The 15,581-nt window shown below is 47.6% G+C and overlaps 1 protein-coding gene across 1 annotated transcript in view; it reads right to left on the bottom strand.

The window, feature by feature from the left end:
• Nucleotides 1–15,581, bottom strand: part of FRMPD3 (FERM and PDZ domain containing 3) — a 161,493-nt gene that overhangs the window by 96,485 nt on the left and 49,427 nt on the right. Inside the window, exon 2 of the mRNA XM_090060452.1 lies at nucleotides 828–962. The gene's annotated coding sequence lies outside the window, so the exon portion shown is untranslated. The remainder of the gene's footprint in view (nucleotides 1–827; nucleotides 963–15,581) is intronic.

The raw sequence follows: 15,581 nt of genomic DNA on the forward strand, positions 1-15,581 counted from the left end.
CACTGCCCAATTAAACAAGCCTAGCAGGAAATTGCCCCATCTCAGCAGAAGCAACCCCCTCCCAAACTTCATACTTTGAGTTCAAAATGAATTTCAGAGCATATTTGTGACAGTTATTAAATGTGTTACAGTTTTTCTTCCTCTGACTTTATACCACTGAGGAAATTAATGGCAAAAAACTGCATGAATCCAATGTTACAGTCACACAAAAGCAGGGAAGATCAAGTTCCGGCAATGTTAACACAGCCCCATGGCTCACATATATTAGACTCTATTCATGTTCCCTTGGTAGCTTACAATGGACTCAACTGAGGCTTGCGCATGAGGCCAGATTTGGGGGTAGTCAGGCAAGCACCATTTACCCTGCTGCTGTGGGGAATGGATCAATCATACCAGTTCTACACTTGGTGCAAAGTCTATCACACAACATGCAGCCTCCCATTGTCTGCTCGTCCTTGTCTGGTTGTGTTTTGCATTTACTTTCCACTACTTTTCCTCCCCTCCCAGACAGAGAACGGCAGTAGAGGCATCTGGCATGCACAATGAGCCAAGATCTGCCCTTCAAATACTGCTTGTGTTTCAAGACAAATACAATAAACATGTTCCTCTGGAATTTTCAGTAGGGATTGATGAGAAGGCTCTCACTTAGATGGGGAGTGCTTATATAACATATTAAGGATGCTTTTGTTTCTCCTCTTACAGACAGAATGAGGATGGTCTAGTGGGTAGGACATTAGCTGAAAGCCTTGGGAAATCGTGGGTTCAAACACCTGCTTTGCCATAGATGTCTAGTGTAACCATATGCAAGTTGACTTATTTCTCTGTACCTTATTCCTTCATCTGTAAAATGGGGATAATAGCGATTCCCATCTCACCATGAGGATTCATCTGGTAAACATGATCATGAGGTACTTCTGTACTGGCAGGGGCTCTGCAAGGATCATAAACAGGCAGACAATGCTCTGGGTAAAACAAGATGAACACATAAGAGGATTAATCAGAGATAAGAAGCAATGACATAAAATTTGCACCATTTTGCATCTACTTTTCTTTCTTATTCGCTTCACATTTTAGCTGCATAAGATGTGCTTTGAATTAAAGGTATTCTAAAAAATATCCCAGCCACTCAGTGCAGTTCAGTTAATGTTGCTGATTGAAGCTCTCAGCTTTTGCATTTCTTGACTCCTGTGATTTTAACCTGGGTGACCTTCAGATTGGATTCACTGGGCTTTTTGAAATTATATGAAATAAATACAGTGGGCCACACCCTCAGTTGTTATAATAAGGGCTGGCACCACTAACTTCACTGGAGTGATGCTGATATACTCCAGTCAAGCTACTGTTTGGGGCTCCTCCCCTGGTTTCACACAATTCAAAGGAGTTATTAACCAATATTTCTCTGCCCTTGGATCATGCTGCAGTTCAGTAAATATGTGCCAGGAAATGGTTAGTCTAGGTTTCCTCTGATCAGCTCCAGAAGAACAGTGGAAGGAACTTTTGATTCTATCCCTGTGCAAGGCACATTGGTATGTACTTCCACTGCCCCCAAAAAGAGCTTGGAGTTGGACTGTATCTCAGTATCACCCCTTTGTTTTTGGGAGGGGCAGTAATATTAAGGACAGGAGGTCAGAAGGGGTGTTGTCCCAGATCACCATTCTCTTGGGGGCCACTGAAGGGCCAAAGGTGCCATTCCAGAGAGTGTGGTCCTTGCATCACGGTGTCTTCCTAACTAGGACACACTCCCCTCAGGAAGGCACCTCAGGAATCTGCCCCACTTCTATGAAAGTATCTCTACAGATGTGCTAATGGCACTGGCCACCAGGACTTTATTCCCTCCAACTCTTCACTGTCTCAGCCAGGCTCCTGGTGAATTGGGAGGGAAACACCACAGCTAGCACAGACAGAAATACTGAGCAAGCAGCCCCTGCCTTCCTGCCAAGCTGTGGTGGTGACCCATGAAGGCCAGGCCAAATCCTGGTGCACATGATATTCTCACTAAAACTGTGATGACCCATATTAAGCAGGGAGGGCAGCATGAAATTAATATTTGGGGAAAATAACTTGGGTCACAGATGAAAGCTGACTCTCAGGGAGGTGTTTGCCCATCCCAAAGCCATATTATTTCTGAAGCGAAGGTGCCAGGGATGACAGACACCTTCCTCTGAGAATGTGAGTCACTAGGACTCACTTAGACACTTTGGATGCATATCATTATTGGTATCACCAAGGACTGGACCCACATTTCACACTGATCACAACCTGGAGAGAAACAGCCCAAAACTTGCAAGCAAAAGGTCCAGTTACAAAGACAGTGTGATATGCCAGTGGGGTGCTGCCTATGCTGACTGGGTGCTGGCTAAGAAAGGGATCACCTGGGACTGAGGGGGGGACAACAGGTCTCCTATTAATAGTGGTACATAGGAGTGAAGCTTCTGGAAGGAGCCTTCCGGCTTGCCTATCATGCACAGACATTGCACATGGGAGCTGGACTGGGTGGGCTGATGAGCCGCTGGGGTAGGACATGCCAGGAGGACACTGTTTCTGAGGTGTAAGGAAGTAAGTCCTGGTCATCTTGTAGAGCCAGGGCATCCTTCCCAAATAACTTATGCTTGCTTTTGTTTGGGTGCTACGTTGAGCCATCTAGTCTGAGGCAGGTTTGGATTTAGGCATAGTTCACTTGACGGCCATCCTGTGGTTTCCTGTAATATAGTCATCTGTACTGAAGAGAACCCTGGATGGGACTGTGGGGACAAGACTGCCAAAAGCCCTGGAGAAAAGGAGCCTGGCTTCTTACCCAAGTAGGACATAGCTGGCCATATTAGTCTGAAGTCAAGTAGAAGGCAGAGTAGATTTGCACTTTATAGACTTACCAAAGTAGATGTGTGTGTGCGTGTATCAGAAGTTTTTGTGATATAAGAGGAAATCAGAAAAGAGGCAATGCACTAAACACAGCCAAGGGGAGGGGAGTCCAGGTCCTCTCCTGCATCACTGTGGATGCAGAGAACTAGAGTTGCCAACTCTGTTTGAATCTCTTCCGGGAGGTTTCTTTAATGGCAATGAGCCAGTGACACACAACATGAATGTGCCCGCATGCTTGGTGTATCAGTTACAAATTACCATGCATAGACTTTATATCAGGAAGGCAAATGCACATTACTATTACATTTTAAAAATCCACTAGACTACTGTATAAATTGGATTCAACATTTAATATTTACTTTAATGAATGCCCTATCATTTCCCTCCTGGGTGACTTTCAGCATCTCCTAGAGATTTATATCTAATTCCTGGAGATTCCAGGGCAATCCTGGAGGTTTGGCAACCCTACAGAGAACCTAAGGGTGTGACTGGGCTGAGCATGGTTTTGCAAGTTTCAAGACCCAAAGCTTCAGGAAATAGTAGGAGAGCTGACTTTATCCGAATGGGGACTGTCAGGATGACCAACTATCAAATAACACCATGATGGAACTGATGGACAGTCACGGTAAACTCCAGAGAAGGAGGCTTCTGTAACAGAGCACAGGGTGGTCTGTTACTCCCAGAGGTGTGGGCAACAGCAAGGCAGCTGGCTCTAATCCCAACGAGGCACTGTTGCCTGATTAGGGAACAGGGCCCAGCTGTGGTATATAAGGGCTGGGCCCTGAACAGCAGCGGCTGCAGTCTGCTGCCAGGAGTTGGATAGGCACCACTAGCTGAGGTGTTGCTCAGTACAACTTGGAGGTAAGGGAGGAGCTATTGGGGATGGCAGGAGACTCCTTGTCCTGGGTATGACAGAAAACTGCACCCTGCCAGGGAAGGGCGATCTTGTGGGACTCCCTGTCGTGGAGGAATGCCTCAGAAATGGCAGGCCAGTTACCTCCTTGGTAAAAGGTGAGTATGGGGTGCCTTCTAACCTCAGCCCCCACATCCCTGGTGGGTAGTTGGTCATTGCAGGGGGACCCCAGGCTTACTGGGAGTACTGAGGCAGGGTTCAAGTCAGGAGAAGGGACCTGTGGCAGTGCCCAGACCTGCAGTGGAGTCTGAGACCACATTAGGGAGTTCGGAGGTAGGCTCCAGGGGGAATGGGGCTTGGAGCCTTAGTCCTGTAGTGAGGGGTTTGGAGCCGAATATGAGAGGGCCTGGGGATGGGACTTGTAGGCCCAGAGATGGGGCTCAGGAATATGTGAAGGCCAGGTGTGTGCTGCCAGATGGAAAGCCAGGTCTCCCGCTGCACTGAGCTAGAGGCCAGGTAAGGCCCTGCTGAAGCAGGGAGGCTGGGTGAGGCCCCACTAAGCTATAAGCCGGGTGTCAGGGTAGACAAGCTGGAGGCTGGGTGCTAGGCTGGGCAAGCTTGGGTCAGGTGTTAGGCCATGAAAGATCTGCGAGGCATGGGACACAATAAGGGAAGGTTGGAGTTATACACATAGGCCCTTATCATCAGGGCAGGTAAAGGGCAGCCTCCTGCCTGATTTACATCAGGCAATCAAGAACATCGAGGTGTGGCAGATGAGGTAGGCGGTTGGTTTGCCCTGAAGCAGGTGGGCAGGCGTATGTTGAAACTGGCTCTGGGGTGCCCACTTGTTACAGTTCCTAAAACCTAGCGGGCATGATTCTGGCTCAATAAGATGAGAGATCCCAGGCTGGGCAATGAACAGACCATAAAATGTTGGGAGAACAGGGGAGGTAACAAGCACACATGAGAACAGGTCATGGGGAGATCCTGCTGAGAGGAAGAGAGCTCCTGGGCAGGGTATTGCAGGCCTGCTGAGGCATGCAGTAATTGGTGCATACTAGACCTGCAAGCAAAATGACTTAGTTCCTTTTCAGTCAGAAGGAGCAACTTAGTTTCTTTTCATTCCTTTTCACCAATCCAAAACAGAACCTAGGGACTCACTGGCTCCAGTTAAAACTTTAACTCCTGGCACAATACTGATATAACCCAAGCAACCCCCATCACCTGTCCTTCATGTGTATTTGGGGGCAGACCAGAACAACATTTACATCACACCTTTCTTCTCAAAGCAGGAGATGTATTAATCCCATAACTGTAATGCCAGTGCATCTAGAGTGGGATTTGGCAGTTATTTATTGGCACAGAAAGAACATGACATCGACTGGAAATCTCAGGCGGTTCTAAGGAAGCAAAACTGGAACTGATGGGTGTCCCTATTACAGAAAGAGCCAGTGGACGTTGGTGACCACATGTGGCAGTATTTCAGCCTGCTGTCTCATCTTAAAGGCAGTGTTGTGCTATTTCAGGGTGTTGTGTGGTCTGCTTTTGTACCCATTGGGCTTCTGCTCCTCTAAGCATATGGAAAGTTTCCTTTTAACCATTAAAAGTTTTGTCATTGTTGGGGTTTTTTGTTCAGAAGTGACAACACTAGGAGCCTGATGTACAAATTGCAGAATAAACTTGTCTGTTTATGAAGAGGAAGAATGGACCTATGGCTGAGGTATCACCTGAGATTCAGGACATCAGGGTTCAATTTCTTGCTCCAGAACAGATTTCCTGAGCGACCTTGGGAAGTGCCTTAGCTTCCCTGCCCTGTCAGGGGTAACAGCACTGTGCTGCCTCACAGGGTGTGATGAATTAACCCTGCAGTGCCAGGAAGTATTCCCAAGGCATAGGGGTGAGGGGTGGAGTGAACAATGGGGCTCTGAGCTGCACAGGGTGAATAATTCATTTACTTATCCCAAGGGGGAGGAAGAGACTCATAGGCAGGCGGAGGTAAGTCCCAAATGGCACCCTGTGAGTGCAGAGCTAAGGTAAAGGAGTTTCCCATGCAGAGGAGGCAGCAGGTACCAGGCACTGAACACTGAGCTGTAGAGTTGTAGCAACTTCTGTTGCCTGCTGCACTGGTTTCTAATTGGTTTTGTGCATCTGACTCCATCACTTCAGCCCCAGCACATACAGAACCTAGAGCTGTCCCCCACAGAGGCAGCTTATCCAAACGGCTGCAAGGAGCTTGCATAGCTGCTTGTGAAGGGAGATGTCTCTGATAGGAAGTTGGACGATAATGAATCTGATTTATTTTATTTTTTTGCCAGTGACATCAGCCTTTGTGTTAGCTCTAATGACAATGGCACATGGGAAGAATTTGTAGCTTGGGCACTTCCCTTTGCTATAGATGCCTTCATTGATCCTGACCCTAAATTGTCAGTGTTGACACAATTGCCACAGCCTGGGGAAATCCTCTGCTGGTACAGACACAGTGTGACAGGTCCTTTGCCACTCCGCTTCAGACTGTGGGTACAAGTGAATAGCTGCAATCACCCTGTCAATTGATGGCTTCCATGACAGGCTCTTTGGGGCACCGAGAATAGTTTCCTCCTGGCTATGGGTGGTTATGCCAAAGAAGCACCTAGCACACAGCTGAACAAAGAGCAGAGCTGCCAAGTTTTGTGCTGTTCCACAGGTGACTGCCTATGCAAAATAATGGCAAGAGTCAATTTTCATCTATTTTGTATATATCCATTAACACAAAATCCTCTGGATATTGGCAAAAGCAGGACACAGAGCTAGACAAAATGAGGCAGCTGTGGCTGAGACAGTTGGATGCTTGAAGGAGTCTGGGGAGGTGAAGCCAGGTAGAAGAATATGGATGGGAAACTGGGAGGAGCTGGATGGGAAGATACTGGAAGCTCCTGAGGCACTGGGATGGGTGAGGGGCAGTGACTCCCTGGGGTATACTGTGCTTCTCTGTGTGGCTGAGGTGCAGCTACCCCAGGGATCTTGTAGGCAGGAAGCCTCTGAAGTTTCTGGTCCTTTCAGATGGACCCTAATGGTACAAGAGGCCCTAAGAAAGGTTCTTGCAAGTTAGTTGAGGACGTGAAGGAACCCTAATAAAACTTCATGGACCTGAATGACTCTTCTCCAGGAAGAGAATGAGTGGAGCCAACCAGTGGGGGTCAGAACCTGTAGTTCATTAGCTGGGAGACAAAACACTCCCAGCATGGTGCTCAGTGTGCTAACCTGTGTTCCTCCAACTCAAGCTTGGAAGGACACTCCAGGAGGGCAGGGATCCAGACCTAGCTCTCTAGCCATCACAGACAGAAACACAGTAAAAGCTCTGCAGCATGCAAGTGTTGTTAAAGATTAGCAAGTTCTAGTAACTCTGGCAACAGAACAAGCTGCCAGTGAAGTCAATGGCATCCCCTTGATTGAATATAACCTAGGCTAGCCTATCCTTACACAAAATGCCTCAGGACACTGCAGACCGCTACTCACAACAGCAGGACATCAGCCCTTGGGACTATCAGGAAGGCTGAGTACATTCTATGTGCTTCCCCATAGACAATATACAGTTAGCTGGCAAAACTTGTTGCCACAGGATGCAGTGGAACATATCTGCACCATGTCTCCTGCCTGCCCTGATAGGGGCTTCAGAGCTCAGCCACTCCTGCTCATATAGGCCAAACCCCAAAATGTGACACTGAAATTTGACAGGATTGCACATATCACTATAGCTAGTAACAACATGCAATTATATTAATTAGGCTAAAGAAAAACCCCAACCACACATACAAGCATGGAAGGCCTCTAAGCCTTCATAAACCAACAGCAGTTACGAAGAACCTTCCCTCAAGGGTAACTAAGGCCTGATCCAACAAAGGGCCTGATTCAACAAAGTGTTTCATCCATTACTACTCAGCCAAGCATATGCTTAATTCTGAGCACATGCTTAAATCTTACTGAGGTCTTAGGTGTTTCATGCATAGAGCTCTGTGCAAGAATAAAGAGACTCCATTTTGCTGTAGTCCTACATCTGAAGCTGTACAGTTGGATGAGCTGGAGGCCAGCTTCTGCCGGAGTTTTTAAATCTCCCATGGCAGCAGTCACAGTTGATGTCATCATCTGGCTGCCGCCTAGCTTAATTTACAGACACTTGAAAAGCCGGTGCAGTGCCAGCTCGCGTGGCTCCCTCCTGGTTTTGGTCTGCCTCTCTAGTAAGTTTTCTGCAGGGCCAGGGTCCCTGAGCTCTCCACTGGGAGCATCGGTGTCTGTCCCCAGCACTTCCAACCCCTGAGGGTGGCCCCTGCCACCACACAATGCAAAGAAGATGCTCTGATGCCAGATGCCTGTGAGATGCTCTCAAGTGACCCTCAAGGGCCTTCATCAGTATTTGCTGGCAGTGAAAACTTGTATAGTTAAGCATGCAGAGAGCCATAGGACTGAATGGGACCTCAATGGTCATCTAGTCCAAGCCCTACACAGATGTAGGATTCACTGTTTCTAAACCATTCCAGACATGCCTCTCCAGGCTCTCCTGGAAACCCCCCAGGAAGATAGAGGAATATGTACAGACGGATAGTTAGCATTGTACATTGCTATATAAACCTCTCCAGCACTGAAGCTACCAGGGTGAAGAGTAAAATTTAAGTAACTATACAAATCAATGCCCTCTTGGACTTGACCTGCAGACATACCTGCACTACTACCTCTGATTTAAGTCAATAGCAGCTGCAGATGCTCTTCACCTTCAGGAAAAGCAGGCCGTGCATTTTCAGTCTCATGGCCAACTCACTTGCCAATGTGAACACTGGCATGTGACAGGTAGTGAAAGGTGTTTAGAGTTAATTTGATGTACACAGAAGAGGTGGTACAGTTAGGTAAGATGAGCTATCCTTCTGAAACTTATCAAGCTTAGCCATGGTGCCAGGGATCATGACAACCAGCTGGGAAAGAGCTACAACAAACTGGTTTTCTGGATGGGAGTCCTGACACTGCCAGGACATATGGATGGTGATAAAGACTATATTCAGTTCTACCATTCAATGACATCTCATTTGAAGCTTCAAGACCCAGCAAAACTTTTGAGCCGATTTCAACCAGAGCCCAAACCATTATTTTTATCTTATGCCTGAAGTTCCTCACATTATAAACAGGGTAGTTTAGTTTTCCAAAATCTCTTTTCAACCTGTTCTGAATTCTTCCTTTATTGTCAAACATTGCTTGGGCTAAAGGAGCAAAATATGAATCCTTTTGGCACTATGTTTTACAGCAGGGCCTGGAGATTTCAATCAAATTCATTGTAGTGCCTCATTGTACTACATACTATACAGTCACAGAACAAAGTCCCTGTCCCAAAGATCATCCAGCTGAAATAGGCAAGACAATGAGAAATAGATACAGAAAACATAACAAGTGAGCAAGCAGAGGAAATATCTCAAAATATCTCAAAAGTACAGAATTGTTTAGCTACCCTCCACCTTCAGAAATATCCAGTAACAGCTACAGTGCTTATACCCTGCTTCCATGTTAGTCCACAGTAGCTGGGGAGAGTATAAAGATTTAATCAGACTGAGTTCAGAATGGTAGTACTGTGCTTGGTGAAGCCAGGTTGCCCAGTCCAACAAAGCACCAATTATTAAACCTTTATGATGCCCATCATTTATGTCACATGTGGAACATATTTTACAGGAAAACTATGTGAGAGTTTTCAAAACAATTTATTGGTGTTCTTTTTTGTAGCCTGCCACTTGTAAAGCCTACCACCATGTGTGTGACTGCACAGGTCTTAGAGGGAGAGAATGCTAGAGCAAATATGATTTAGAATGTCATTAAAATGACATAAAATAGACTTCCTACGCAATGGGACAGAGGGACATTTGGTGTAAACTAGCACAACTCCATTGAAGTTAATTTACAGCAGCTGGGGACTCCATCCAGGTCCCTGTAATATCTGGTATCCCAGGACCTCCCAATGCTAGAAGCAAGGGGAATGTCTGAGATGTGTAGCTAGTGCAAGAGTGAATAATGCCTGTCCAGCATCTAAGGACCAATTGGACAAAGGACTAATTGGATTCTATGGGGGAAGGGGAGAATTACAGATCTGGGGAGCAAAGAAGGAAAACTTTCTCCCATAGGCTGTTCTGTTTGGACTTGTTCCTGGGTTTGGAGTGTCAGGGTATGTCCTAGAAAGGTAAATGAGGGGGCAAAGGTTAGGCAAGGTAGTGCAGTATAATACAATGTAGTGAAAAGTTAATGCAATGATAAGTGCAATGCATTTCCCAGGTACATCTGTGTATTTTTAGTTCCAGACACCCCCACACATGTATGCCATCCTATACAAACACATATATAAATACAGTGCTGTACGGACAGCCACGGAGACATCAGCTCTTTATCTACAGAACAGGATATATATATCTGTTTAGATCCTGGCACATGTGCATGCTCTACACATATAAACTTACTGTTGGTGAGAGGCATAAGAAAAACAATCTTGGAGACAGAAGTGTTCAGAATAAGGAGCAGCAACTGGAGGCTCCTATCCCATATCTTTCCACTAAGCTGAACAACTGGTGCTAGAAAACCTGTCCTACAGGAAACCAGACAGACTCATTTCACAATGCACACCAAACAACCACACTGACTTCTGGCTCCCAATGGACCAGATTGGAACCAAATTTGCTAGTGCCTCTCTCAGCATCAGTCCCTCAAGTGAGTGATCCTGCTCAGCCATGTAAATGCATATGACTTCTGTTCTCTCATCCTAGGGCCAGTTAACTCAGCATGCATTAAACATTTGGATACCATTAATAATGCAGGGAAACACAGAGACATTTTAAAAAACAGACTAAATGATTTATAAATTATTGATGGAGATGGCTTGCTTCTCTTGTCAGAAGATGAGGAGCAAAAACCCAGAACACTATTAGCATGTATGTACTTGCCTCAATAGATCCTTTATAAAGGATAGACCCCGTGAGCAGCTCTGGATTTGCTATAAGTGGCAGTGTGCTTGTCAGCCTAGTTCTGCTACCTGTGGAATACTACCTCATCTGATTTAGAACTTCAACTGAGGAAATGCAAACTCGGCTTCTAATGAATATATTATAATGCTTGCTGTAATTTCACACCTCCAGTTTCATAGCAACAGATCTTAGCATTCTTGTTGCATAAGACTTCAATGATTTCTTACGTTCCTGCAGACACTAGTAATTAGCTTGATCAGCCCATGCAAAGCAGTTTCTATTTGAATCCATTATTATTTACTCCAATATGTGCTGTATTTGCCTCATGGAGTTTTCATACAGATCAATCTTCTGGATTTCAGGTGTTGAAGACAACTGGAAGGTGGAAGGGCTTCATTCACATATGCTAATAGCCTACCTCTGGATAAATCAACATGTTATGATAGTATGGTCACTTTATAAAATTCATATTTCATTTGACAAGTTTTTTTTTAGCAATGAAATCAAGTAGGTTTGGATTGTGGAAAAATGTCTCCTGTGGCAATGGATTATCTAATTAGATGAATCATGTCACAGTGATTTGTATACAGCTGAATTTACTCCATTTAGCCTTTGGTGTCACAAAGTTCAAAGGGAGAGCCCTATTCTGCCTATTTTGGATATTCAAATCAGTCTCATCCAAGGATATTAATTATGCAAAGTGCAAGCCATAAACGTGAGGCCGATTTTCATACATTTTAGGCTGACATTTTATTTAACAGCATGCTAATTTGTCCCATCATCATTGGCTATGCTAACAGCTGCCTTTTTGACTCTCTATAAAATAGTACAACCACTTTTCATGGTGATTGAACCTGGGGTTCTTCAGAAAAGCACTCAGATTCAAAGGCCTGCAGGTCCCCAGGGAGGCTGTTCCTTCACACCTGTCTTGCAGAGAATAAACTCTTCACAGCAGGGCTTGCTCTGACATTGGTGCCTGCAGAAGGCTGTGACTTCATTGGTCATTGTGATCACTGTTCTCCCTTAGCTATTTGGAGCCCCAGCCCCACCTGAGGGCAAATCTGCCATCAGTGGGCAGGGAACCTGTACTGGTAGCAGTAGAGTAAGAAAACCCAGTCCTTAAGGCCTGTTTTACCCCTGCTGAAGTCAATGGAAAGACTCTCAGTGGCCACATCTACATGAGATGCTGACTGTGCAGTAGCCTGAGACTACTGAGTAGTAGCATTGCATGGCAGAAATTATGATGTGATACTGCTGTGCAGTAGTCTTGGGCTACTGCACAGTAGTCTCACAAAAAAGGGTGTTTGTTGGTATTCCTGTGCAGTATCCTGGGTTACTGCATAGTCATTTAGTACTTGTTTATATAAGTACTAAATGACTACTCAATAGGGCTGTGCAAAATTTTGGCTGGTGTTTAGTTTCAAAGCTGTTTCAATTTGCTGTTTTGAGCTCGAAATGCAATCAAAATGAAACAAAAGCCTTTGAAAAAAACTTTGAAATGAAACAAGGGTGCTCAAAACATTTTGAAAGTTTCGAAACGTTTTGTTTCAAAGCCAGGCTTACTTGGCTTCATTGCTGGTCCCAGCCAGCAGCAGCAGCCTCCTGTCATCCAGCAGGCAAGATCGGAGGCCCACCCGCACTGCGGGCCTGTACTGGACTCCTCCTGGGGGTGCGGGCCCCCAGTCTGCCTGCTGAATGACAGGAGGCTGGTGCTGCCAGCTGAGACCGGTACTGGGCACAGCCTGTGCCAGGAAGATCAGTGCTGCCGCTGGCCCAAGCCAGCAGCACTAGCCTCCTGTCATCCGGCAGGCAGATCAGGGGCTCACCCGCAACCCTGGGAGGGGTGCGGGGCCTCTGCCAGACTCCTCCCCGGGGTGCAGGCCCCTGATCTGCTTGCCAGATGACAGGAGGCTGGTGCTGCTGGCTGGGGCCAGTGGCAGTACTGTTCTGTTGAAATGTTGTAGTGGAAGTTGAACCGGAACAGTGCTGTTTCACACAGCGTCTGGTGTATGTGCGGCCAGCAACCCCAGTAGTCTCTGGATCAAATGCTTATGTATCACTTTGCCTCCTCAAAATCCTTCAGGAGTAGGAAGGCCTTGTGGCTTGAGCCTGGAGCCCCTGGAGACACCCGCCTTTCTACTCCAGTCCATTACAAAGGGCACTGCAAGCCTCAGCAGTAGCACTCTATGTTAATGAGCAGTACACATCCTTAATGATCAGGATGGGCTCGGACGAAGGGCAAACTGATGCACTCTGGGTAAGAATGCAAGGGGGGTCGCGGGGAAAGGGACTTCATAGTGGGTGTCTACTATAAACCTCCTCACCAGGTGGGTGAGCTGGACCAGGAATTTTCAGGTCAGCTCCCAGAGGCTGTAAGGACAAGGGATGTGTTTGTCATGGGTGACCTAACTACCCAGACATCTGCTGGGAGGAGCAGTCAGCCAGGTCTGAATGCTCATGTAGGTTTTTAGCCTGCATACAGGACCTCCACCTAAACCAGGAGGTACATAATCCCACCAGAGGAAATGCCTTGCTGGACTCGGTCCTTGCCACAGGCGATGACCTGGTGAGGGATCTGCAGGTGCTCAACGACATCGTCTGCTGGAATTTACTATCTGGCACAGGGTGGTGAAAGCGAGCAGTAAGGCAAAAGTCCTTGACTTCAGGAGGGCCCACTTCAATGAGCTAAGGAGATTAGTAAGAGAAACAGTGGGGACTCAGAGCTTCAATGAGATGGGAGTCCAGGACGGGTGGTTTTTCCTCAAGGAGATGATCCTCCGAGCTCAGAGGGAGTCAGTCCCAAGGTGAACCAAAGGGGGAAGAGTGCTAAAAAGCCCCGTTGGCTCAGTAAAGGCATTCAGGAGGGCCTGAGGGCAAAAAAGGTGGCATACAATCAGGGGAAGCAAGGGGCAGTCACCAAGGAGGATTACATCTCCGCTGCTCATGATTGCAGGAAGGCGGTTAGGAAGGCCAAGGCAGAGATGGGACTAGAGCTAGTGACTAGAATTAAGGATAACAAAAAGTCTTTTTTCAAATACATAGGGAGTAAAAAGAAGGCACCAGGCAACATGGGGCCCCTACAGGACAGGCTTGGCAATCTGGTGATTGCAGCAAAGGAAAAAGCTGATTTCTTTAATGAGTTCTTTGCCTCCATATTTCTAAGCAGGGACCGGGACAACTCCCCCACTAGGATTATGGACAGGCTCAGGGGACACGACACCATGCCTAGGTTCAGGGATGATCTAGTTAGGGAACTCTTGGAGGGGCTGGATGTGTTTAAATCAGCAGGTCTGGATGCTTTTCATCTGAGGGTACTGAGGGAATTGGTGGAGGTCATAGCAGGGCCCCTGGCATGGCTGTATGAGTGCTCATTGTACTCTGGCCACATCCCAGAGGACTGGAAAAAGGTCACTGTGGTCCCCATTTACAAGAAGGGGAGAAAGGAGGACCCAGGTAATTATAGGCCAGTTAGTCTCACCTCCGCCCTTGGGAAGACCTTTGAGAAAATTATCAAGGAACACATCCACGGGGGCCTAGCAGAGGAGGTAATGCTCAGGGGCAACCAACACGGGTTCATTGCAGGCAGAACCTACCTAACTAACCTCGTTTCCTTTTACAACCAGATCACAAAGCCCTTGGATGCAGGTGTTGAGGTGGATATTGTCTACCTGGACTTCAAGAAGGCGTTTGATACTGTTTCTCACCCCATTCTCATAACAAAACTAGGCAACTGCGGCATTGATGCCTACAGTCAGATGGGTGGCAAATTGGCTTGATGGTCACACCCAGAGTGGTGGTGGATGGGTCATTTTTGACCTGGAGGGATGTGGACAGTGGAGTTCCCCAGGACTCGGTCCTCCAGCCTGTGCTAGTCAACTTCTTTATCAGCAACTTGGAGGTGGGCGTGAAAAGCATGCTGTCCACATTGGCTGATAACCAGGGATCCTGGTTTTCTCCAATTAAAAATTGCAAATTCTCCGATTAAAAACCCAAAATCCATGATAAATATTAAAGGCCCCCCACAGCCCTTCCCAGTGCTGCTGGTGCCCCACACTCCCCGCCAGTCTCAACAGCCCTCCTGATGCCCCTCACAACAGCCCCTCAGACATGCATACACAAGACACTGATACTCACCCCAGCAGGTAAGAGGCAGGACAGGGTGGGGGAAAGAGAAGGTACTGCGGGGTAAATCAAGAAGTGGAGGAGTGTGCCCCTGTGCCCACTCCCAGGAGCAGGGCCAGGGGGTGAAGGCAGGGGTGCCACTCTGTGGGCCGCACATATGCCAGCCAGCCTGATAGGAGGTTCGGACATGGAGGCTGCTACCACAACTCTACCACTGCACCCTGTGCTACCATCCCAAGGCCACCTGAATGTGCAGACCACATGTGTGCCGCCCGCCCATCTGGGGGATGAAACTGGGGCTTGCATTCAGCGGCATGCCCTGCAACCAGCTGCATGACTCCATGGTGGCGTCTGCATGCAGGGTGGGGTGGCAGTTCTTGCCCGCAAAGCCCCTGCAGAGCCATGCCCTTTGCCCCTAGATCCTAGAGGTAAGTGGAGCTTAGGGGCTGTGGGGCAGGGATGGGGAAGATGGTTGGGGGCTGAGGGAGCAGGGGGTGCTGCCGGCCTCAGGTGGCACATCGCAGCTGGGAGCAAGGCCAGGGGGTGAGGGCAGGGGTGCCCCTCTGCAGGGGGCTTTGCAGACAAGTGATGCGGGGAGCAGTGTGGTGGTGCCCACCATGTGCAGGCTGCACACATGCTGCCTGGCTGGGAAAAGGGAGGGAGGCTGGCATGCCGCCAGAGCACAGCTCCGTGGCTGGCTCTGGAGCTGCGGCAAGGGATGGGGGCACGTGGGGGGGCTTGGGCTTACATGCGGTGCTGCTGCTTACCTGGAGGCCTGTTAT

The sequence above is a fragment of the Crocodylus siamensis genome, chromosome 8, assembly GCF_052110815.1.
Source record: "Crocodylus siamensis isolate JL-2025a chromosome 8, ASM5211081v1, whole genome shotgun sequence".
NCBI lineage: Eukaryota > Metazoa > Chordata > Crocodylia > Crocodylidae > Crocodylus > Crocodylus siamensis.